This window comes from Lactuca virosa, chromosome 4 (assembly GCF_052849685.1).
Source record: "Lactuca virosa cultivar CGN04683 chromosome 4, Lactuca_virosa_CGN04683_v6, whole genome shotgun sequence".
Classification (NCBI taxonomy): domain Eukaryota; kingdom Viridiplantae; phylum Streptophyta; class Magnoliopsida; order Asterales; family Asteraceae; genus Lactuca; species Lactuca virosa.
Genome location: NC_136429.1, coordinates 66,873,051 through 66,879,825, shown reverse-complemented (window position 1 = coordinate 66,879,825; position 6,775 = coordinate 66,873,051).

The window sequence follows — 6,775 nt, the reverse complement described above, 5'->3', positions numbered from 1 at the left end:
CGAGAAATCCTTGAAAACCGAATAATTTCGCATGAACAGTAACCGCCACGTCACCTCGCACCCGCAACCGCCTAGTGTCCGCCTCGTGTCAGTCACTGATTCGGCCGAAGCCGCGGTCCAATGGGAAACCGACGCGCCTCACATCCGTGGTGTCTTCCGAGCTCGGACGCGTGCCATCTCTGTGTCCTGTCCGAAGCGCGCCAGCTGCCTCCCCTCCGGATCCGAGCCTCGCATCTGCCGCCGCGTGGAGCCCTTTCAGCCGCTGATCTTCGGTCTCGCACCATATAAAGGGGGGGGGGGTTGCGAGATCTCCCGGGTAGTGTTTGATTTTTGCCCCTTTTTTCACCCCTAAACTTTATTTTAAGTCATTTTTAATCCCACGAAGCCCCGGAATCATTTCCAACACCCGAAATACGTTCCGAAGTGCTCAAAGAGCCCGATAAATTTATCTTTTCGGTTTGAAGCTCAACCTTCGCAAGGCCCGGTTTTTCATTAAAGCTCCCAGTTTCATCGGAAACGATCGTTTTAGGAAACGAAGTGCTGCCTGATTATCATTAAATCAAGTGAGCGTATAGTCACTTTCATCTTACACATAGATATGAAATATTTTATATAAAATACGTGCTATGTATATATATGTTGTTTGTTTATTTGAGATGGATGTTGAATGAATGTTTTATACATGTTTAAAATGATTTAAAATGTATATATATTTTATCTTCAAATATGTTGGGTAAAACATGGGTAGATAAAGAATGAGGGATGAAAGTACGGTATAGATGTACGTTGGTAGCTATGAATTTAGTACGATATAGATGTACGTTGGTAGCTATGGATTTAGTACCTTGGCAGCTATGGACTTAGTGCCTGTTGTATAAACCCTGGCGACGATGTGACTTCGTGCTTATTTGACATAAATTGTTAAGGAAATGCAGTGTTGTCCCCCGATGTTTGCCTTATTTGACATAAATTGCGGAGGAAAGCAATGTTGTCACCCCATTGGTTGCCTTATTTGACATAAATTTCTGAGGAAAGCAGTGTTGTCACCCCGATGGTTGCCTTATTTAACATAAATTGCTGAGGAACCCCCGAAGCAGTGTTGTCGCCCCGATGAAAATCTTTAGACTAGGTCCCTTATAAATAGATACTTTAGGGACATAAAGTGAGGAATACGTGAACGGTTAATCAATGTTATTTTTGGTTGATGAAATTAATAAATTTATTGTTGAATGATGAAATTAATAAATTTATTATTTATAGGTTGAAAACCCTATATGCTCACCAGGCTCCCAAGCCTGACCCACTCAGTTTTCTATACTACAGGTAGTGGCAAGAGCATAGTTGGATGACTTAACGAGAGATTTTGGATTATAGGCCAGTAGATGTAAATAAATGTTGTAAGGCTTATAATATATTGTTTATGCTTTTGATCTGTATCGGAACATGATATCCCGAGGTTTTGTTATGAAATGGAAAATATATTTCTTTAAGAAATGATTTGATAAATTTTTATTATATTTTGTTTTGGGAACAAATTCCGCAACATCTTTTGGAAAATTACTTTGATTTTATTTTAAAAGCATAAACAAAATCGGTCTTTTCTGGCCAAGAAATTTGGGGACATCACAAAAAGCCATCAATACTTCGAGATAGGGTGTACAAACAGAGATATAGACCTTAGAGGCTAGATGAACACGTAAAGCCTTCAACTTTCTGTTCATGCATGGCCCTTTGGAGCTTAAAAGGCCAAAATGGTAGTCTAAAGGTTGCATGGGGGTTCTATGGCCATAAAGTTTGCACCTTTATGCCATGAAAGCCCTTCAAGACCCTAGATCTGAAAGTGTATTAACTTAGGACGTCCATTTCCAAAGGATAAGGGTATTTGGACCAAAAACTCAATAAAAGTGTTAAGAAAGATATCTCAGCAATCGTTTGGCAAGTTTGAGACTTGCTTACCAAAAAACGACGAGGATTGTGACAACCCGAAATTTTGTCCGTTTCCGTTACGCGATTTCCGTTAATAAAATTTCGAATTCATTAACTTCTCCGTCAACTTCTTGGTTTAGAAAATAGAAAATAATCTAGTTATATATAATTAAATTATTTGCGAGTCGGAACCAAAAATCGCGCGGAAACCCGAATATCTCGAAAAATCAATCAATTCCGGCCTAAGTGAGTTTACAGCCGTAAACTCGTTTACGACCGTAAACTCGTTTACGGTCGTATACCCGTTTACGGCCAGTAAACAGTGGACCCCCCACCACCGACCACAAAACCCCTATAAATGCGAGACCTCCACCTTTATTTGAACATTTCTGGCCGAAAACTCTCTCCTTCTCTCTCTAAAAACCTTGACCGTAAACACCTAAAAACACCTTCAAACTTCGGGAAAGCATCGAGAAACACCGTTTGGAGTCACTTCGGGACGTCTGGAGCACTTATCTCTCCGAAAACAGCACCATTGTTCTTGAGTTTACGGTCCACCTTCAAAGACCGTAAACCCTGTTCTTGAGTTTACGGTCCAAGCCTTCAAAGACCATAAACCCTGTTCTTGAGTTTACGGCCGTAAACTCACCAAGCCTTCAGAAACCTTAAACTATCAGTCGACCGTAAACCCTTGTTCACGGTCATAAACACCTTTTAAGTGGTGTTTTTGGCTGAAAACCCACTTTCTTCGATTCGATCAGTCCCGGTAACATTCCTCAACCGAACACAAGTGTTCTTCTGACACTTTAGCTAACGAAATCGCTAATTTAGATACCTATATGTATTTATTTGATAATAAGATTCCATTAAGTGTCACGTGCAACAACTCGGGGATCTTCATTTCAGTCAACGATTTCACACAACAACTGTGAGTTCATACCCCTACATTTTCCATATTTTCAATGTTTTCAGGGGGGGGGGGAATACAAGCTACACATAAATGTTTTCAAGAATATACATAAAACTTATGCAAATCTCATACTTTAAATCCCTTTTGTACTATGCTGAGCATAAGGGACGTTTTCACTAAAATTGCATAGTTTTTCCGGACACGTTATTCGCTACGTTTTACATGCAAACTATAATCGGTATAGTTTGGGATTTTTCTAAAACATATCAAGTATAGAAACTTTCACTACTAAACATATGCACTAAGACAGAAACCGTTTACAGTTTACATCACTACTTTATCATGGTATTCATAACTGTAATTATCACTATATACGGTATACATACGGATTTTCACTACGGTAGAACGCTACTACACTACATGTAAACTAGATTGTACGATACTGTGAGGCGCTACTTCACTACTGTACCCTTAGGTGTACAGGGATAAATCCTACCATAGTATAACCAGAGTCTCCTGGAGGGAGAGCGTGAGATTTGTGAATAGATCTATTCGGGACTGACAATCCCACACCCGAACTGCTAGCTACAGTTGGGTAGGCATGCCTAGGGTGACAAATGTCATTTAACTCGACGCCTGAAGAACGTTGGAAAGGTCTCTAGTCATATCAAGCATGGTTATATGACTCACAATATGTATAAATCACCTTTATTTTACAACTTGACATTCTTCAACAGTTTTATTTACACTAAATAGAACTAATACACACTACAACTGGAGAACTTTCAGGGTTTTCAAATAGAAACGAACATACAATGGTTGCACGCACGAAATACTATTACATCATGATTAGCATTAGCTAGTCACATGAAGTAATAATTTCGCATATCACTACAGTTTTTAGTGACAAACATTCATGGTTTTATACAGAATTGAGAACACTACATTTTCACTAAAGAAAATATCGGATTTTCTTGGAACTATACAAACATTTTACGAACTCATCAACGATTTTCACTACAAACCACCGCTTATGAACTCACCAGCTTTATGCTGATACTCTTTCAAACTGCTTGTATTCTCAGGAAATCAGTAGACAGGTACTTGCTGGATTTCCAAGGAACTGGAGCAATAAGAGTTTTATGTTTATACTATACAAAGCTATTGGATGTAATTCAAACAAAGTTTCAGACAAAGTTTTAACTCATGTAAACATTTTTATTTAAGTATTCACTGTAATGGTTGTGTTGCTATGATTGCTGTTATTCATTGGTTGTGATGCTACACATGACGTCCTCCGCCCCGGAACGTTTCCGCCATCAGTTTCGGGGTGTGACAAGGATGGGGTGAAGTTTTTGGATCTACAAACTCCTTCTTGAGTCCTCAAGCTTCTTCTTCTTCCACAAGCTTCAAACACACAAGACTCTCTCAAGGATGGCTCACAAACTCACACAAAGCATTAGGGTTTCGAGATTTAGGGTTTGGGACTTGGAGGCTGTAAATGAGGCCAACATGGAGGGTTTAAGATGCTTAAATAGGGTGCAAACCCCGTAAATTAGGGTTTCATTCTTCCAGTCTTACTCGTCGAGTAGACTTCATAACCCGCGTCCAAATACATTCCCTACTCGACGAGTTTGGGGCCTCCAACTCGCCGAGTTCCTACATAAAAATGAATAAAATTTTGAATTAAATACATACCAGGAACTAGGCGTTACATATGCTAATCCATGAAATTGCACATTATGCTTAATATGTAGTTAGTGGAGCGAGTGTGGTTAACCGACACACTAATAGTGACTATAAAGAGTAATAATGGACATCTCGAAAACTATCATTGTTAATGGAGCGCGTGTGGTTAACTGACACATTAATTGGAGATGATAATTGGCATCGAGAGTGCCAAGCATATTTGTATGGTTATTCACATCTTATTTGTGATCCTCGGCATCCCAGTCATAAATAGAAGAGCATGATCTGAGATTAAACATACCATTGACAAGATTCAATGAATCTCAAAAGATCTAGGAGTTTCATAAGATTGGAATTGGTAAAAGTCTTACCTACCTAAAATAGATTTGAATTTGATTACGGCATCCCTTTTCAAAGTTCGAATTGAAAATATGGATCCTAGCCTTAATTTAAATTTTGGGTTAATAATTAAGGATTAAAATCAACTTACTTGAATTCTCTTTTCTCCTAATTTGATGTCTTGTGAAGATAGAAATGGCCTTCTTCATTCTTTTGGAAATGGTTTTCCTCTTCCTTCTGAAGATGATCTTCCACATTTGGATCAAGGTGAAAATGTTTTTCCTTCTTCGGGAATTGGTGGAACTGGACATCATGCTTCTTCGACTCTTCCACCTCCTCCTGTGACTCTCCCAACATCACGTTTTCCCTTAATTTGAAAGATATGAGACTACTTAATCCCTATTGGCATGTAAACATCAAGATGGAAACTTTGTGTGCATGAAATCGTACATTGACAAGTTAGATAGATTGGGTGTCATTTTCCCAAGGGAACAAGCCATTGACTTGGTTCTTCTCTCGCTTCTAAAGTCATATGATCAGTTCATTGAGAACTTCTATATGAGGAATATCGACATGAACCTAATTGATCTGACCCAAATGTTGATTGTTGTTGAAACAGAAATGCTTGAGAGCACATCTAAAGCAGAGATGTTTATTTGGTCTATTTCAAAAGTTTCCATCGACATTGACAATGGTGTCAATGGTGGTCCAGAAATGATTTCTCTCTCAATTGAAAGGGGTCGTCCAAGATCAAATCGTTTGGTCGTATGGTAAAGAGAAAGGATTGTTCTGGAATCGTTCCATGTGTTAACCCCAAAGAGTCCATTTGTTTCCACTACCAATTGAAGGGACATTGGAAACGAAGTTGTCCAAAATACCTAAAAGATCTTAAAGATAGTAAATTCAAGTCGTGTGACTCTACTTTAGGTACATCCATTATCTGACTCCATTGTTTTATAAGTTCCTATTCATAGACTCTTAATACATGATGTGATGATCAAATTTTGATGGTATTAAAGGAGCTAAGAGGAAGAAGGAAGCTTGAGCAAGGTAAGCTAAATCTGATCATGAGAAATGGACTTTGGTCACATGGTTCGAAGATCAAAATTTGGAGCCACTACTAAGGAGTTGAGATATTTTAATAGATTGCTATTCGGAGATGTCTAGAAACATGATTTTCATTTTATGCGTTGTAAGGACAAGTTCAAATTTTCATTTAGTTTCAATAAAAGTGAAATTTTGGTTTATCTGGTTGCCTTATTTTATATTTCCTTGCAATGGAGTTTATGAAAGTGATGGTTATATTTCTAATATTAGCAATATTAATTGTGGATTTTATTCTTATGATATCGCTTGTGGTATTGTCGTAATTAAGCAAGTGAAAATAAATTTCATCACCAATTGGACAAATACTTGGTGTTGTACAAGTTGCATTATATAGTATATGAGAATCTTGTTCATTGGAAAATTATAACTAATTCATTGATCACATGTTTATGTGAGTCAAGTGAATGACTAATGGATCTAGTACATGTTGATATGGACTATTCAGAGCCAGCACAAAGGACAGAAACTCCATTCGTCATGATTTACTGATGCTTCAGTAATATGGTTGTGTTTATGAGATTAAGCATAATTCTGATACTTTGAAAGACTTCAAAGAGTAGCAGAACGAATATGAAAAATCTATTAGGCAGAAAGATAAAAGAATCTCCAATCTGAGAAGAAAGGATAATGCTTTAGTATCATGTTTTATGATCATCTTAGTGAATTGCGGATTTATATCACAATTGATCCTCGAAAAATATCTTAGTGCAATTGTATGACTAAGACTAGGAATCAGATATTATTGGAATAAGTTCGATCAAGAGATGAGTCATACTTCATTCCAAATCAAGTTGTTGAGCCATG